At 42.8% G+C, this 20,220-nt stretch overlaps 1 protein-coding gene across 1 annotated transcript in view; it reads right to left on the bottom strand.

The window, feature by feature from the left end:
* Nucleotides 1–20,220, bottom strand: part of DCLK3 (doublecortin like kinase 3) — a 105,306-nt gene that overhangs the window by 69,083 nt on the left and 16,003 nt on the right. The gene's annotated exons all lie outside the window — the stretch shown is intronic.

Here is a 20,220-nt window from a genome sequence, read left to right as displayed (position 1 = left end):
ACTCTGTGAGGTAGGACCATTCTTGCTGTTTTCCTGGCGCTGTTTCCAGTTTTTAAACACTTGCAAAAGCTGAGAATTGGAGAGCTTGAGAAACTCACCTAAGGCCATACAGCTAATATGTTGCAGAGGCAAAACTGGAATACCAGTCTCTCTGATTCCCACGCCCCTCCTCCTTCCACCGTACCTGCTGCCTTTTTGACTGATTGATTCACCCAAAAATAATTATTGAGCATTTCATGACTATCTACTATATTCCAGGCACTATACCAGGCACTGGGGATACAAGGATCATCAAAAACAATAGGGTAATTAGAGGAATGCAGATCAAAACTACAATGAGATTTCATCTCACTCCAACAAAAAAAACAATTTTTTTTTTTTTTTTTTTTTTGCCAACAAGGCTGGCATTTATCCAAAAAACACAAAATAATGAATGTTGGAGAGGCTGTGGAGAGATTGGAACACTTCTACACCGCTGGTAGGAATGTAAAATGTTACAACCACTTTGGAAATCGATTTGGCGCTTCCTTAAAAAGCTAAAAATAGAACTACCATACAATCCAGCAATCCCACCCCTTGGAATATATCCTAGAGAAATAAGAGCCTTTACATGAACAGATATATGCACAGCCATGTTTATTGCAGCACTGTTTACAATAGCAAAAACATGGAAGCAACCAGGGTGCCCATCGATGGATGAATGGATAAATAAATTATGCTATATTCACATGATGGAACACTACACATCGATAAAGAACAGTGACGAATCTGTGAAACATTTCATAACATGGAGGAACCTGGAAGGCATCATGCTGAGTGAAATTCGTCAGTTGCAAAAGGACAAATATTGTATAAGACCACTATTATAAGAACTTGAGAAATAGTTTAAACTGAGAAGAAAACATTCTTTCGTGGTTACGAGAGGGGGGAGGGAGGGAGGGTGGGAGGGAGCATTCACTAATTAGATAGTAGATAAGAACTACTTTAGGTGAAGGGAAAGACAGCACACAGTACAGGGGAGGTCAGCACAACTGGACTAAACCAAAAGCAAAGAAGTTTCCTGAATATACTGAATGCTTCGAAGGCCAGCGTAGCAGCGGCAGGGGTCTGTGGACCATGGTTTCAGGGGACATCTAAGTCAATTGGCATAATAAAATCTATTAACCAAACATTCTGCATCCCACTTTGGAGAGTGGCTTCTAGAGTCTTAAACGCTAGCAAGCAGCCATCTAAGATGCATCGTCTCAACCCCCCTGGATCAAAGCAGAATGAAGAACACCAAGGACACAAGGTGATTACGAGCCCAAGAGTCAGAAAGGGCCACATGAACCAGAGACTACATCATCCTGAGACCAGAAGAACTAAATGGTGCCCAGCTACAACGGATGACTGCCCTGACAGGGAACACAACAGAGAACCCCTGAGGGAGCGGGACAGCAGTGGGATGCAGACCCCAAATTCTCATAAAAAGACCAGACTTCATGGTCTGACTGAGACTAGAAGGACCCTGGTGGTCATGGCCCCCAGACCTTCTGTTGGCCCGGGACAGGAACCATTCCCAAAGCCAACTCTTCAGACATGGATTGGACTGGACAATGGGTTGGAGAGGGATGCTGGTGAGGAGTGAGCTTCTTGGATCAGGTGGACACTTGAGACTATGTTGGCATCTCCTGCCTGGAGGGGAGATGAGAGGGTGGAGGGGGTTAGAAGCTGGCGAAATGGACATGAAAAGAGAGAGTGGGGGGAGAGAGCAGGCTGTCTCATTAGGGGGAGAGTAATTGGGAGTGTGTAGCAAGGTGTATATGGGTTTTTGTGTGAGAGACTGACTTGGTTTGTAAACTTTCACTTAAAGCACAATAAAAATTATTAAAAAAAAAAAGGGTAAGAACTTGGCAGCAAACCAAAAGGTCAGCAGTTCGAATCCACCAGCCGCTCCTTGGAAACCCTTCGGAGCAGTTCTACTCTGTCCTATAGGGTCACTATGACTCGGAATATATTCGACGGCAACAGATTTGGTTTTTTTTGAACACAAGGGTAAGATAAGTTTCAAACAGGATTGATGTGACCCCTAGCCCCAGAAGCTCCTCGATCCATAATTTAAAAAAAGAAAAAAAAATAAGGGTAACCATATCCTTCAGAAAGGAAATTTCCTGATTTTTTTTGAAGATGTGGTGTTGACTAATTAGATGGCAACCCTGAAGTATATGCACGATGTATAAAATGTTGCTCTGATATCAGAGAAGTTGCCTGGCTCATGAAACCTGGGGTATTTCTCAAATAAACAAATTCAGTCTGTGTTTTATCTAGATTATCTCTGAATTTCTATTGACTACCATACCCAAAACCCAAAACCCAAAACCAAACCCACTGCCGTCGAGTCGATTCCAACTCATAGCAACCCTATAGGACAGAGTAGAACTGCCCCATAGAGTTTCCAAGGAGCGCCTGGCAGATTTGAACTGCTGACCTCTTGGTTCGCTGCTGTAGCAGTTAACCACTACGCCACCAGGGTTTCCATTAACTACCATACCAGACATAATTCTGGTGTCATGCTGGCATGGAACCCACCAGGTAGTGACTGATGTTATTATCAGGTGTGGTCAACTAGATTACAACTCACAGCAACCCTATAGGTCAGAGTTGAACTGCCTCATAGGGTTTCCGAGGCTGAAATTCTTTTTTTTAATTAATTTTTTTTTAATTGTGCTTTTGGTGAAAGTTTACTGCTCAAGTTAATTTCTCATTCAAAAATTTATACACATATTATTTCGTGACATTGGTTGCAATCCCCACAATGTGACAGCGTGCTCCCCCTTTCCACCTGGGTTCCTTGTGTCCATTTGACCAGTTCCTGTCCCTTCCTGCCTTTTCGTCCTGCTTTTGGACAGGAGCTGCCCATTTGGTCTAGTATATTTGAATGACCTAAGAAGCACTTTCCTTACATGTGTTTGTTATTGTTTGTTTTATGGGCCTGTCTAATCTTTGTCTGAAAAGTGGGCTTTGGGAATGGTTTCAGTTCTGGGTCAGCAGAGCATCCGGGGGCTTGCGGGAGCAGATCACCTGGTCTTTTCTCTTGTGGAGCCGCCAGTGGGTTCAAACTACCAACGCATCAGTTAGCAACTGAGCACTTAACTGTTGCGCAACCAGGGCTCCTTAGCCATTCCATTGCCATCAAGTCGATTCCAACTCCGACTCAGCAACCTTATATTCAAGGCTGTGATCCTTAGGGCTGCAGACTGCCACGTCTTTCTCCCGCAGAACTGCCAATGGGTTTGAGCCACCAAGCTTTGGTTAGGAGCCGACCACTTTAACCACTGAGCCACCTGGGCTCCTTGTATGCATAGATACTCTAGGTAAAAAATTACAAGCTCTCTTCTCCCTCTCACTGATCTGAAACTATTATCGTTAGTCTTGATTTTTTTTAATGTCGTGATTTTTAATATTTAAAAATGATGGTGATTTTTTTAACCTAAAGTTGGTAAATGGCGTGATCCAAATCCCCATGAGTGGTCTAAATTACAAAACAGAATAAATTCCTGAATAAGCATGTTTTAAAAAACAAACGAACGAAATGGCAGCCCAACTACTTTTGCGAAATGGGAGCAGAGCGGTCACAGCTGGCCCTGAGATCTATTGTCTTTTGTAGCCAGTCCTTGATTTTGTCTTCTACATTTGCATAGAACCTTCTCTGAAATCTCAAAAATTTTGCAAGTGTTCCGCAAATCTTTAGACCATCCCACTTAAACGAGAGTAGGTGGAGAACACGAGACCCGGAGAGATGAAACAGCCTCTTCTGTGTCAGGGAAGAGAATAAGAATGGAAAAAATGTCCCAAATTTGTTCTGGTTCACTTTTAATAATGCTGTCGGCTGCAGCATTTGAGCAACGAGAAAATCAGGCAAACCCCCCTCAAATTATCTCTAATTTTCAGAGAAGGTAGCAAATGTAGTCTTTTTGGGTTTTTTTAAGGTATTTTCAGGAAACCATTTAAAAAGCACGATATCTAACAAGGAAAACTGATAATTACATAATTCTGCAGCATTTGGCGGCACGATAACTTTTGTCTAAAGGAATGGGTGGGATTCACCGTATTCCTTTATGTCTGCAGAGCTTTGTGCCTCAGTTCTCTAGAGATCTCTAGGGCAGAACAAGCCATCGTCAATCAGGTGTCTCATGGGAAGAGACATTATCTTAGTCTTTCGGAAAACAGAGGTTGAAAAGTGTACATGGAAATTCCTAGTAATGAAACAGTTAAGTTATGGTTGAAAGAATATTTTCTCCAACAAATGAAAGCAAATGATACACAAACAGTGACAAAAAGAAAAAAAATTGGTTCCCAGAAAAACGGTACCTCCTACACGTTGAACTTTAAAAAGGTATCACCTTGGATCTTAGACAGACCTCAGTGATAAAACACACATATGTCCTAGGCTCTATTGTTTTGTTTTGTTGGGTTTGTGTGTGTGTGTGTGTGTGTGTGTGTGCTTTAGATGAAAGTTTACAGCTCAAGTTAATTTCTCATTCAAAAATTATACACATTGTTTTGGGACATTAGTTGCAATCCTCACATGTGACAGCACACTCCCCCTTTCCACCCCAGGTTCCCTGTGTCCATTTGACCAGTTCCTGTCCCTTCCTGCCTTCTCATCCTGCCTCTGGACAGGAGCTGCCCATTTGGTCTCATGTATCTGATTGAGCTAAGAGCACACTCTTCACAAATGTTATTTTTTGTTTTATAGTCCAGCCTCATCTTTGTCTGAACAGTGGGCTTCAGGAATGGTTTCAGTTCTGGCTTAACAGAGCTTCTGGGGGCCATGGCTTGTGAGGTTCCTCCAGTCTCAGTCAGACCATTAAGTCTGGTCTTTTCACGTGAATTTGAGTTCCGCTCTGCACTTTTCTCTCATTCCATCAGGGACTCTCTGTTGTGTTCCCTGGCAGGGTGGTCGCTGGTGGTAGCTGGGTACATTCTAGTCCTTCTGATCGCGGGCTGATGAAGTCTCTGGTTTATGTGGGGCTCTAGGCTCTATGTTGTTTGCTTTATATGAACTATCTTATTTATTCCTCACAACAGCCTATGTGTGGAAAGTGTTATTCCCACTTCATCAATAACTCAGATGAAATGACTCTCCAAGACCACACAGCTAATAAGCAACAAAGATAGGATTTGAGCCCAGGTCTGTCTAACATTAATGCTTATGTTTCTTTACTATACCACCCTGTTAGAATGGGAGGTGAGTATATTAGTTAGCTTTTACTGTATAACAAACAACTCAAAACTTAGTGACTTAAAATCACAACTACTTATTTAGATCATGATTCTATGAGTTACTGAGTTACCGATTTACTGAGCCCAGATGGGCAGTTCCTCTGGTCTTGGCTGGGCTCTTTCATGCCACTATGGTCAGCTAATAGGTTAGCTGGGGGCTGGCTGGTCTAGGATGGCCTTGGCTGGGTTAGCCTATCTCTGTTCCATGTAGTCTCTCATCCTTTAACAGGTTAGCCCAGGCCTGCATGGTAGCTGGGCAGTGTTCCAAGAGAACAAATGTATAAGATCTTTAGAGACCTACGCTTAGAATAAGCATAACATCACTTCCCTCAGTCTGTTGTCCAGGGCCAAGTCACAAGACCAGATATAGTCAAGATACAGACTTTACCACTTGAATGGAGAAGCTACAAAGGCACCTTGCACATCACCTCTGTGAAAAGAGTTATTTTAAGCTGTTTCTGTTTTGTTTCAATTCTTCCTTTTGTCCAGCCATCTCATTTCTGGGTTTTTCTATCTGACTTACATTATTTTTCATAGCTTCATCAGTTTATTATGGTTTTACCTCATTGTGAAATATTAAGCTTCAGTTTTCATCTGCTTCTGACTAATAACTCTGGACACCATGCACAGGAAATCCTAACATCTCTGAAGACCAAAAAACCCAAACCCATAGCCATCGAGTCAATTCCGACTCATAGAAACCCTATAGGACAGAGTAGAACTGCCCCGTATGGTTTCCAAGGAGCACCTGATGGATTCAAACTGCCAGCCTTTTGGTTAACAGCTACAGCTCTTAGCCACTACACCAGCAGGGTTTCCCGTCTCTGAAGAGAATTGAGCAAATGAAGTAGGAAAACAATATGCAAAGATATAAGAAAGCTTATATTATAGAAAGCCCAAATCTTCAGATTAAAAGAACTCAGAATGACCAACACTGAGCTATATCTTTGTAAAGTTACTGGAAAGAATGGGCACGTGGGGGAGATACCAAGTCCCTTATAATAAGGGGAAGCAAATCAGATGAGTCTAAGACTTTTCCATAGCAACATTCAAAACAGAGGAAAGTGGAACAGTTTCCAAAGTCTTCAGAGAAAGATGTGATGACTTGGCAATGCTTAGCCAAAGTTATATTCAAGTATCTAGGCAAGGGGGAAGTTTCAAACACTCAGAATCTCAAGAATGAAGCACCTATGAGTGCTTCTCGGAGAACCTACATGATGATGGCTCCAGCAAAAAAGGATGACGAGGAACATCTAAACCATGCAATACAAAGCCAAGGCTAAACAACCATCTAAAATGTTGACTCTAAATAGTAGCTATCAAAGAGAATGTAAATGTTATAAACCATGTAACATACTGAATCGCAATGATTAGTTTTCATGGATATAGTAACGTGTTTTTGGCTGACATTATTTGCTATGACTCTGTGTATATAATGCTTCTTCTTTATATCAACATATATTTCCTCCCCCCCCCCCCTTTGCCTCCTATAGAAGTGTCACTTACTGGCTTCCTTCTCATTTTCCTGTGAGCATAGGCTTAGGGAAACTGCTCCTACGAAACCACGTTTCATTTGTGAGTCTACTCTTAACCTAGCAATACAAGAGTTTCCAACCTAAATGCAGAGAAAAATCAGTAGATCAGCTTAAAGTTCATACCCAGTATAGTGACTTAAAGGAATCTGTCTACAGACAAATTTCTAAACACAATATCTAGAACCTAAAAAGGGGTTCAAGGAAAATAGAAATGGTACGGGAATACAAAATGTGGAAGTAAGAAATTTCACCGAAGGCTGAAGAGTTTTCAGTAAATTCACTAGATTCCACAGTTCATTGGATAATGACCTGAAGGCAAGGCCAGTCTCAGCTATGATTCTCATGTAAGGGGCACTTCACCGAGTGTGTTCCCAGACCCTAGCTCATTTCATCCTCACAACGAGCCTGTGAGGCATGGATGTTACCATTCTCATTTTAGGTGTTTGAAAAAAGAATCAGACACTCCAAAAGATTAAGTGACTTACCCAAGATTATTCGTTTAAATCATTTTTTCGGAACTGAAAGTCAATGTCAAGGCCTTTGGACTTCAAAGACTGTGTTTCTTCCCCTACTCCAGTGGTTTCCATACTTTTCAAAGAGAAGACACTAACTCAGCAGGTCCAAAGTGGGGCCTGAAATTCTGCATTTCTAACACACATTGAGGAGCAAGGCCCTCCCACTACCCTGCCTTGCTTAGGTGAAATAAGGCAGAAGCAGCAACTGTGTGAGCTGTGGCTTGAGAGGCCCTGTCCTGGACTAGGCTGACAGCATCAGAACCCCCTTATTTGCTGTAGGAAGGTGAGAAAGTTGGGGGGCTTGAAGAGGATGACATAGGAAAAGGACCTCTTTATATACGGGAACGATTTCCAAACTTTTTTTCAGCAGAACTCTTTCTGTCAACTGAAATCTTACACAGAACCTTAACCCTTTGGTGGTCCAAGTATTTTCTCCTTTGAATTTTTTTGTTGATACCATGTGTTTTTACTAATGGAAGGCATGCTAATTAAAGGACCAATTCAGAATTTAAGTTATGGATTTTGATACCCATTATCTGGGATCCCATATGTTCCAGCAGACTTCTTGATACCCATTATCTGGGATCACGTATGTCCCAGCAGATTCCATGATGCCGATTATCTGGGATCACATATGTTCCAGCAGACTCCAAGCTACCCATTATCTGGAATCACATTTGTCCCAGTGGACACCAGGACGAAGTAAATCCTACCAATATGAGTCAACGAATGCATGGTAAGAATAACGTAATGGAGTTTGAGTCTCTTGAAAGTACCACTATAATGCATTATTCCTTATTGGAAAGGCAATATTTACTGTTCAGAAGCTAGACGAGAAGGGAGCCAGTAACACCTGTAAACAATGAATGGCATGTGGGAGGAAATGGCCGCTATGACTGAATGAAGACTGACAATAGCTTATGCTTGTGACAAGTACATTCTCATGAGAACATAGTAAATGGGAAACAGCGAGGAGGCTCATCTCACAGAAACAAAGGCAAATTTATCAAAATTTAGAAAATTCACACATTGAGAGGCATCACCTAACACAACGCACAATCTGTACAACCATGAGGTTCCTGCTCAGGATTTGTGAGTTTCACTCATTTCAAAAGGCTCCCACCTTGAGGCAAAACATGTTAAAACCTGGTTACCTCCTTCCCAAAGAACGCCAGAGGTATAAAAAGTGGTTTGGATACAGCATGGCCCATGATTCACCAAAAGGTAAATGTATAAAACCAACAAAGCAGAATTTTTTTTTTTTTTTGGTAAAGATTCATTTTTCAGATTTATAGTACACTCACTGTACAGTTAATTGATGAACACAGTAAGACTGCTTTGATAACATAAATATTCGAAATGAGAGCTTATAGAAAATACAGTACTATGTAAGTCCCCATATCCAGAAGGCAAGGTAACTCCGAAGCCTAATGGGTGTTACAAAGATATGAGAAAATGGTCAAGTGCGGTAGCTATCAAAGCAACGTGATGCAGTGAAACAAAGCAATAGAGCAGCAATGAGAACACCCTTTTGCCCACAGTACTCAATACTGTCAAACATGTGCTGAGACGGACACTCATAAGCATTGCATTCATCAAACCAAACCAAACCCAGTGCCGTCGAGTTGATTCCGACTCATAGTGACCCTATAGGACAGAGTAGAACTGCCCTGTAGAGTTTCCAAAGAGCGCCTGGCGGATTCGAACTGCCGACCCTTTGGTTAGCAGTCATAGCACTTAACCACTACGCCACCAGGGTTTCCAATAGATATTATTAATTTCATTTTCACAGTGTTTAAATAATTTATCTAGCATCACACAACTAGACCAGATGGTATTTCATTCCGTTGTACACAGAGTCTTTGTGAGTCGTAACCGACTTGATGGCACCTGAGAACAGCAAACACAGCTAAACATTCTAATCCAGTTTTATGTAACCTGAAGACCATTATTCTGTGTCTTGATTATCAAAATCTTATATTCAGGAGGATCAACATTCTCTGTATTTCTCAGTATACCATCCTCATCTTTCCATTACTTACTGAAGTCACAATTGCTACAAGAAGTCTAGTGGGAATTTGAGGTGTGTACATATAGCTTGATTTCTGGGCTTCAAGAGATTTCTGGGCTTCAGCCCTCAGCTGGAGGATGCCGATTAGATTCCAAACAAATGTCATCAGATGAAACTTGGGATGACCTTTGCTTCTGGGAAATTGTTAGAGGAAAACATCTGGCTAAAACGGGAAATTCCGAGAGAAATCCAAGAACGCAAGTGTGGGAACGCAATGTAAAATTCCCAGTTCTCAATGAAAAAGTCCATCCTTAAGGGTGTTGGCGACGGATGTCAGGGCATCATGGGAATTGTCCACAAGAAGTTAGCTCAGTGGGAAAAACATGTTCCAGAGACATAAAAATGAGACTGCTCTGCTAATGGAGGACAATAACTCTTGTGAGACCTAAATCAAGGTAACTTGGGGACATTCCAGAAAATAGCTAATAAGACTCTCAAGAACCTACTTTCTGCTCAGCCTGCATGAGCCTGATGAGATCCATCCAGCTGGCCTGTTCTGTCAGGCCAGGTCAGGGGAACAAGGCACTCACTCCCTTTGAGAAAATAACGCAAGGAAGGAATTCACAGATGGGACTGCTATGCCACTTTCTAACATGGACTCTGTGGACAAGAGCGCCGTGATTGACTGTTGATGTCTGCTGTGTTGATCTTGAGACAGAGGCCCAAGACCACTCAGGTGCACATTTCCCTTGTTGAAAGACAGGGATAGGGCTTGCTACCCTGAACAAGATCAGGCTTTATGTCTTGGAAGAAAACAGTCATTTTTGGTTTATCTAAAAGAACAAAAAGTATGAAAGCAATGGCAGCGTATGGCCATTGCCTGCTTGAGAGCTTGCTAGGAATCTGACCACTGCCCCCATTCCTTTGGTTTTCTCCTTGATGCTCCTCAGGCCCCAGGGGCACATTCAGAGAAAGCCTTCTTAGCCTCTCCTGGCTTTTGCGTAGGACTTTCTAAGCTATCAGCTGCATGGATACAGTTAAGACCCTGCGTGAACCTTTGGATTCCCATGGGATTTGCATCCTTCCCAGAAGATGCATGGAGATAAACCACAGAAAGAGCAGATCATAAAAAAATGGACCTGGATGCTCTTTAGCCCACCAGCTAGACTGCTGTTGTCAGGTGCCATCGAGTCAATTTCAACTCATAGTGACCCCATGTAAGAGACTAGAACTGCCCTATAGGGTTTTCTAGGCTGTAATCTTTATGGAAGCAGATTGCCAGATCTTCCTAGCAATCTCTAAAGGACACTGTGCTTCTGAGCATTCTCTCACCACCAACATAATATTTATCTAGGTCCTTGCACCGTCTCATTTCTGAGTCATCCGAAACTAAAGAATTCAGAAACCCTAGAGAATAAGAAAGAAAAGTCAAATAAAAAAGAAATAATTAAAAAGTCATATTCAATTACCTTATTAGGTATGCTTCTTTTTTGTAATTAAATTTTTTTCTTCAGTCTTTTGAAAGTAACAACAACAACAAAAAAAGTCTTAAAGAGAATATATGTAATAGTAGCAAACCTAAAACACAGACTAGAAGACGTTGGTGAGTTAACTGGAGATCTCATAGCCACAATTTTTGTACCATCCTCTCTCTCAGCCCCTGTATCTAATCCATCACCAAGTCCTGTCAATACCAAAACCCATCGCCCTTGAGTCAATTCCAACGCATAGCGACCCCATAGGAGAGAGCGGAACTGCCCCATAGGCTACAACCTTTATGGAAGTGGATCACCAGGTCTTTCTCCTGAGGAGTGGCTAGTGGGTTCAAACCACTGACCTTTTGGTTAGCATCCTAGCACTTAACCACTACGCCACCAAGTCCTGTCAATATTACCTCCAAAATGGCTCTGAAATTTTCTACATCTTTCTATCTCAGATACCATGGCCCTAATCCAAGCCATCACTGCATTCCACCTAGACTACTGTCATAATCTACTAACTCATCACCATACTTTGATTCTTGCCCCCCTTCCATTTATTCCACACCAGAAGCTAGAGAGTTTTTCTTGGAATGCAAATACGTCATGTTCTTGCATAAAAGCCTTTAATGACCAATAAACATTTGAAAAGATGATCCTATTTTTACTTGTTAGGAAAGCACAGATTAAAACCACAGTGAGATAACTCTACAAAATAACCAGAATAGCTAAAATGAAAAAGGTGCAAAATACCAAGTGTAGGTGAAGATGCAGAGAAATTGGAACTCTCATACATTGCTGGCGAACATGAAATGGTGGCACCACTTTGGAAAATGGTTTTCTAGTATCTGCTAAAGCTGAACATAAAGCTCTTAACAATTGAGCTCCCAGGGCCTTTACAGTTAAATGAAAATTTTTAATTGTTCAACAACTTCCCATTAAGGTAAAATCCCAAACCTTGAACATGAACTCTGAGACCACATACCATTTAGTACCTGCCCACATCTCCATCCTTCTTTTCAGCCACTCACCCTTTTGTTTAGTAAACTTCAGTGACGCTGGCCTTAAACCAGTTCCTTGATGGCACCTCATTCTTTCCCACCTCAGTGCCTTTGTGCCTGCTGTTCCCGAAGCCTAGAACAGGGGTTGTCAAACTGTGGCCTACAGGCCAATCCTGCCCATCTCTTGTTTTTCCAACAAAGTGTTGTTGGAATGTAGCCATGCCCATCAATTACATACTATCTGTGGCTGCATTGGCTCCATGACGCCAGAGTTATGTAGATGCAATAGAGACCACATGGCCCACAGAACTGGTGATATTTGGTATCTAGCTCTTTATAGAAAAACCTTGATAGCTCCTGACCTAGAACATTCTCACACCCCCTATTTTGACCCTACTTATCTAACTCCTACTAACCCATCAGAACTCAGCAAAAAACACATGTCCTTTGTTCAAGGAAGCCTAGGTCCCTATATGGTACACTGCTGGACCTTTCTTCTACGGCTCTCCCTGCTTCAGACTTTCAAATGGCTTCCCTTGTTTTTAGGATAAAACGCAAACTTCTTCGTAGCCTATAAGCTCCAGCATGATTTGGCCCACCACATATCTTTCTGGTATTTTCTCTTGCTCACTTTGATCTGACATCTTTGGCCTCCATCCCGAGGCTCAGTCAGGTTCTTCTCCACCTCGGGACATTTGCATGTGCTGAAACTTCTGCCTGGAATGTCCTTTCCCAACTTCTCATCAGGCCAACATTTGTTCATTTTTCGTGTGTCAGCTAAAACATTGTTCAACAAAACATGGCACTCCCTTAGTGGGCTCAGCACAGCCAAATGCTGTGGGCTCCTCACTCAGCTTCAGGTTCTGAGGTCCCACGCCCATCCAAACTTGAGCCTCTTCTTGACCCTGACCATACCCACTCTTGAGTCCTGCTGCCACTTTCCCTTCACCAGAGGCTGTCTCCTGCTGGCTCCCCAGAATGCACCCTTCCCTGGGCACCTCTCCCAGTTAACTGTCTATATCGTCTGCCCTACCCCAGAACTGGTCCTGCTTCTCACCAGGGAGGCGATAGAGTTGCATCAAGAAAGGGCTCCAGCACCACCGACTGTTCTGACAGGGATGACTACAAAGGGTCCAGGACAGAGCTGGAGAAAAATGAACAAAATTCTAACTCACCAAAAAAAAAAAAAAAAAAAAAAGACCAGACTTACTAGCCTGACGGAGACTGGAAAGACCCCGAGAGTATGGCCCCCAGATACCATTAGAACTCAGTACTGAAGTCACTCCTGAGGTTCACCCTTCAGCCAAAGATTAGACAGGCCCATAAAACAAAACGAGACTAAAGGGGTACACCAGCCCAGGGGCAAGGACGAGAAGGCAGGAGGGGGCAGGAAAGATGGTAATGAGGAACCCAAGGTCGAGAAGGGGAGAGTGTTGACATGTCGTGGGATTGGCAACCAATGTCACAAAACAATATGTGTATTAATTGTTTAACGAGAAACGAGTTTGCCCTGTGAAACTTCATCTAGAGTAAAATAAAAAAAAAAGTAAAAAGAAAGAAAGGGTTCCAGGTCTCTTGTGCATCAGACATAGAGCTGAGCCATCCGGATCTCCCATAAAGGGAGGCGTTGCTACCTCAGCTGTCAGTTCCTCAAGGTTTGCCTCAGTGGCAGAAAGCCACCTTGCCAGAAATGACACTCTCACTAGAGCAGCCCACAGCGATAACTGAGTGAGGTAGGGGTGTTAAGGCCTAGGCATTTTGTCCACCCCAGGACAACTCTAATTGGGTAATACTCCAGAACACCCACCAGGTTGGCCAAAGTCTTGTCAGGCCTGCATTGCCGTTTGACTTTTCTCTTTGTCCAATCTTGCTTTCTCTCCTTCCCTTTGCAGCTGTGGTTCCTAATAGACATCTTGAATCTCACACTCTGTCTCAGCATCTGCTTCCAGAGAACCTAACTGGTAACAAGGACTTTTTTAGGGTGGTTTATTTCCTCACAGACATCTAAAGTATGATTCATTTGGAGCTAATTAAAAGCCTGGTGAGAAACTCTGAAATATATATAGTGAGTACACCTTGAGCACAAAAACGTTCCTGGGCTCTTACCTGGAAAATGTTCAATGACGAAAAAGCGTCCGTGCACAAACGCATAACAGAATCAACTATTAGAGTGGATAACAGAGGTCAGCATGGTTTTTACACACAAAATCAGCAGATAGAAATCAACAGCAGCACAACCACTTTAGAAAGGCATTTGGCAGCCTCTACTAAAAATGAACATACGCAAATTCTATGACGCATTTTCCCTCTTAGGTGTATACCTGACAGAAACGTGCATATGTTCACCAGAAGATATGTACAAACTGTCCATCGCAGTACTATCCATAATAGCCCCCAAACAGAAATAACCCAAATGCCCAGCGATATTAGAATGGATTTTTAAAATTGTGGTGTGGTCATCACAAAAATACTACCGTATTTTTATGCAAATAGCGCTCGACTTCTGCGCTTGTTTGCCAGCCACGCCCTCTCCCTCCCCGAGAGGTATTTTCATAGTGCGCTATGCTAATTTCTTTTTATGGCAACATGTGGAAGAGGACTGGCAAGGCAGTGTTTGTGAAGGTGCTTCGAGGGGTGTAGGGCAAGACCGGGACACAAAATACAGAAGGGGCACCTTATCTGCATGAAACACAGTGTACATTAATGAAAATGAATGATTTGCAACCACAAGTGACGGTATGGATGGCTCTCACAAACACAATACTGAGCAAAAGAAGCCAGATATAGAAGAGTACACACTGCAGGGATCCATTTACATAAAGTACAAAAACAGGCAAAACTAATAGTGGGAGTTAGAAGTCAGGGTGGTGGTCACCCTTCGGGGGATTGTGAGTAGAAGCTAAGGTGCTGTCATGTTCAGATTCTTGATCTTCTGCTGGTTACAAGAATGTGCTCAGTCTGTGGGAATTTACTGAGTTATCCTCTTACGATATGTCCATTTCTCTGTATGGCATCTTATACTTCAACTAGGAGGTTCAAAACAGATAATATTATTTCTCTACCTAAGCAAAAATCGATTTGATAATCTTGTAGAAAGTAAAATACCACTGCCACTAGCAACAGAAACAGTCAAGGATCAGAGTCAACAACAACAACAAAGAGCAACAAGTGTGATGAATTGAGTTGCATCCTCTAAAAATTTATGTTGAAGTCCTTATCCTGGTACCTGTGAACACGACCTTGTTTGGAAATAGGGTGTTTGCAGATGTTATCAGGTAACATGAGGTCATACCAGAGTAGAGAGAGCCCTCATCCAATCTGAGTGGTGTCCTATAAAAAAGAAGAGACACAGAGAGACAAAGAGGAAGGATGGCCATGTAAAGATGTATCTGCAAGACAAGGAACGACGGGGGAGCTACCAGAGCTGTGGGAGACAAGAAAGACATTACCATAGAGCCTTCAGAGAGCGTGTGGCCCTGCCAACACCGTGAGTTCAGACTCTAGCCTCCAGAACTGTGAGACAATAAATTTCTGTGTGTGTGTGTGTGTGTGTATTCATCAGCTATTACCACAATAATGCTGTGAAACAAATGCTCTCAAAACTCAATGGCTTAAAACAAGACAATAAATTTGTTTAAAGCCACTCATTTTGTGGTACTTTGTTAGAACAGATACACCAAGATAAAAAAAAGATACCTACAGAGAAAAGTTTACAACTCTACTAAACCTACTGCCATCAAGTAGATTTCGACTCATAGTGACTATATAGTGCAGAGTAGAACTTCCCCATAGCGTTTCCAAGGAGTAGCTGGTGGATTTGAACTGCTGATCTCTTGGTTAGCAGCCATAGCTCTTTACCACAGCATCACCAGGGCTCCACAACTCTCCTAAAGAACATAGAAGAACTGACTGAATGGAGCGTTATACCATTTCCAATGCTAGGATGACTTAGGTTGGTAAAGCTGTCAGTTCTTGCCCAATAAATGTATAAATTCAATACAATCCATAGAGCAGTTTTTCTCAAAAAGGGTTCCATAGGCCAGTGGTTCTCAAAAAAAAAAAAAAAATTTTTTTTTTTTTTTTCTCAGAGTTACCTGTAGGGCTTATGAGAACACGGACTGCTGGGCCCCAGCCCTGAAGTTTCTGATTCAGAATAATTCCTCAGAGCGGGGCCGAGGTTTTGCACCTCCAGCAAGTACCAGGGCGATGCTGATGCTGCTGGTTCAGCACACTCAGACGCTTTGAAAGCCACTGAACAAAAAGTGAAGTTCCTCAGCCCCACCCCATAGAAAGCCTACTCCCACGGAATGTTCCCTATGAAATTCACGCTCTTGGAGTGCTTGAAGAGATAGGCTACTAGCCAAATGGTCAGCAGTTCAAATCCACCAGCTGCTCTGTCCTATGGGGTCGCTATGAGACAGAATCGACTGGGCAGCAGTGGGGCCTCAGGGGACCTAAAACAAAGGTTTTATTTGCCCTGGTCAGAATGCTTGTTTGATCAAGAAGGTAAGAAGTATAAGACCTCAAGAGTTTTCATCATTCTTGTGAAAGGAATTGTCTGCACTCGTCAGGACCACCTTTTCAACTCTAATTTCCTCCTTGACCCAGTGACGTCTATCTCTGCCGTTCTGTTCAAACAATTCCTGTTTAGGGGATAATGAGTTTACGTTAACGGTGGTGGAATAAGTCAGAGAAGGACAGTGACAATGACTGCACAAGGGAAGAATGTGATCAGTGTCACTGAATTATACACATAAAAACTGCTGAAGTGGCAAATGTTTTGTTATGTACATTTTTCCACAATAATAATAATAAACAAACAATTCCTGCCAAGGGCTCCGGAGACCTTCTCATTGTCATACCCACTGGGAACGTTCCCGTCATTCTTTCTGACCTCCCTCCGGTATTGGACTCTGGTGACCCCGCCCGCCTTCGCCAACCCCTGCGTGCCCTGGACACTTGCAGGTCTCCGCCTCTCTGGCCGCCCCTTCTTCCAACTTCTTCACTGACTCCTTTTCCTTGTCCACCTTTTCATGCTGCTTTCTCCGGGGCTTCACCCTCTGTTCACCGCTTTTTCTCCCAGTCTCTCCTCAGGCCGTCTTCTCTGTACCCATCACTTCATCCCATCCCTGTCCCTGAAAACACCAGAAAATCTGACAAAATCAGTGACTATAAAGACACGAGCAGCAACGACAACAACGAGTCCCTGCTCGTAGCCGTGCAGATGAAACTGCATGACTCCAAGTGTCATTGCGATTGGGTAACAATGACAGCTCTGACCAGGGCACATCAGAAGGTTTAAAAAGTCAATTAGCACAGAGTTCTAGCCTTGTAGTTATATTGATACATGTAAGCTGGGCTTACGAAATTTTGTTGTTGTTGTTACAATGAACTACAGTGATGTTTTAATAAAAAGTAATAATTTCTGTGGAAACACTGCACAAAAATTTTATAGACAGCCATTTTGGTGTCACCCCCTCTGACAGTGTCACCCAGTGAGGTCCATGCCCCCTACACCCCCTTAGTGACACAACTGACCGCAGAGTAAGGAAATACTCAAATGATGGGAACTTGTCAAAAGGACACAAAAGTCAGCTTGAATGGACTTCTTCCAGCCAAACCTGAGACAATTTGAACGCCAAGCTACATAATGATAGTAATGAATGATAAGCCGTTAAAGAAAATAGGAATCCATGAGTCTAACAATTCGGTATGGAACAAGATGTTTATGTAACTTCAAAGTACCTACGTAGAAAATAATAATTACAAAGGGGAAAGGAGTAACTTCAGAGTAAAGAAACTTGGTGGACAATACTTTACTCAAGTGATCGAAATTAACGTTATCTGTAATGGGACAAATCAAAGTCATTGTCAACTGATAGGATGCATGAGAAGGGAATATCACTTCCACGATGTTCCTGCCAAAGTTACATAACCTGAATCTATTCATGAAGTAACTCCAGACAAACCCAAACTGGGGGACAATCTACAAAGTAACTGGCCTACAATCTTCAAAAGTGTCAAGTTCACAAAGTCAAGAAAAAACTGAGGAGTTTTCCAGATTAAACGAGACTAAAAAATCTGATAGCTAAATGAAAGGCATGACTCTGAACTGAATCCTTTTGCTCTAAAGGACATTAGTGGGATGTTTAGCAATTTGAAGGAGATCTGAAGATTAGATGGTAGAGCTGTACTGACAGGGAGGCCTGGTGGTGCAAACAGTTAAGCGCTCGGCTGCTAACCAAAAGACTGGTGGTTCGAACCCACCCAGCCGCTCCACAGGAGAAAGACCCGATGCTCTGCTTCCACGAAGAACATCTCTGCATGCCAATTTGCAAAGGAGATAAAGGGGGAACAAAACCTGCTGTCAGAGGTCACCTCTGCGTTGAACGGTTTGTTTATAATGAATGTCTAGGTGGATTGCTTTAATTCATTCACACAACAAACTTGACTATGCTTCAGTATGTTCTGCCTGTCTTGTGCACTGGGGATACAAAGTGGACAAAACAGACATGATCCCCGACCTACAGAAGTCGACAGGCTAGCTGGGGACACAGCCAAGTGAAAAGGCAATAACACCATATTTTATGAGAACGTATAACAAGTGTTCAGGCCTGGGCTTTGGGGATGACGTAGTCTTCCCAAGGGGAGTGAGATCCAAACTGAGACTGCGCAGCAAGCCAGATAAAGGAGGGTGGTTTGAAGTAGTCATGAATTGAATTGCGTCCCCCAAAAATATCTGCCAACTTGACTAGGCCATGATTCTTAGTATTGTGTGATTATTCACCATTTTGTATCTGATGTGATTTTCCTATGTGCTGTAAATCCCACCTCTATGATATAAGGTGGGATTAGTGGCAATTATGTTAATGAGGTAGAACTCAATCTACGAGATTAGATTGTGTTTTAAGTCAATCTCTTTTGAGATATAAAAGAGAGAAGTGAGAGAGGGACGTGGGGACCTCATACCAGCAAGAGACAAGAGACAAGAGCCAGGAGAATAGTGTTCCCTTTAGATCTAGGGTCCCTGCGCTGAGAAGCTCCTCGATGGGGAAGATGGATGACAAGGACCTTCCCCCAGAGCTGACAGAGAAAGACTTCCCCTGGAGCTGCCACCCTGAATTCGAACTTCTAGCCTTCTAGACTGAGAGAGAATAAATTTCTGTTTGTTAAAGCCATCCACTTGTGGTATTTCTGTTACAGCAGCACTAGATGACTAAGACAGAAGTGTTCGTAACTATATATTAAAACATGTTTTATGTGCTATCTGACCCAAAACCCATTGCCACTGGGTCGATTCTTATTCAAGGGCTAGTTAATGCTAAAACCTAAACACCTCCTGGATTAACCACCCTGATTAGGCAAGTGTTTGACCCAAACAACGATGCTTCCTGTAGAATTCTGTTCAGGTATTGTTCAACTCTCAGTGAGCGCACTCGCTCCTCTTTCCCATCCCACAGATGTTAGGCCAAAATCCATCTCCCAAACGTGAGAAAGTAATACATCCTCAGGAGCTCTGGGGATTTAACCGAGATGTCTTATAAGCAGTTGCTATGACAACAACAACAACACAAGGCAGCTCCCAAATGTATGCACGTAGCAGGCTTCTGCAGACACGCTCCCTCTGTGCTCATGTTCACCCTAAATGTTGTCTCCAAAGCACCATGTTGTCACTGGACATTTGAAGCTTCTGTGCTGAGAGGGCTATTATGGGCTTGGTGTGTGGAATATGAAGGAGCCCAGGTGGCACAAGCAGTATGCAATCAGCTGCTAACCTAAAAGTGGGTGGTTCAAACCCACCCTGCTGCTCCACAGAAGAAAAGCCTGCTGAACCGCTTCATAGAGATTATAGCCAAGAAAACACCATGGAGCAGTTCTACTCTGTAACACACGGGGTCGCCATGAGTCAGAATCAACTCAATGGCAATGGGTTTGGTTTGGTTTGGGTGTAGAATATGAAAGAAGGGGGGGGGAGGAAGAGCCAAGGAATTTAGGAAAGGAACTAGTAATTTAAAGTAACAAGTTAAAGCCTTATGAATCTGAGGAAGATATTTCGCATGAATCAGCATGAACTTACTTAAGACTCTGAGACCTCTTTTCTGATCCTGAATTCACCACATTGTCTTAGCTTAGAGCCTGCCCAGTGCAGTCTTGCAGCCAGGTCACAGGACTTTCGCCTTATTTTGCACAAGGGGACAAAGTCAGCAGTCCTGCCTCTTGGTCCATGGAAGAAGATAAGACTGAAACATTTTTTTAATAGCAACAATGTCTTGCAAGTTTTCTCATTAGGAGCAATATTGGGGTGCACCCACTGGGACTCCCTGAGAAATAGCTGCCACCAGTTTGGATGGTCAAGCCATATCTGTTACCAATAACCCCACTGCCGTTGAGTCGATTCCCACTCACGGCAAGCCT

The sequence above is a fragment of the Elephas maximus genome, chromosome 27 (assembly GCF_024166365.1).
Source record: "Elephas maximus indicus isolate mEleMax1 chromosome 27, mEleMax1 primary haplotype, whole genome shotgun sequence".
In the NCBI taxonomy this organism is placed as follows: domain Eukaryota; kingdom Metazoa; phylum Chordata; class Mammalia; order Proboscidea; family Elephantidae; genus Elephas; species Elephas maximus.
Note: the sequence above shows the minus strand (reverse complement) of the source record. Positions and strands in the feature narration are given on the sequence as shown.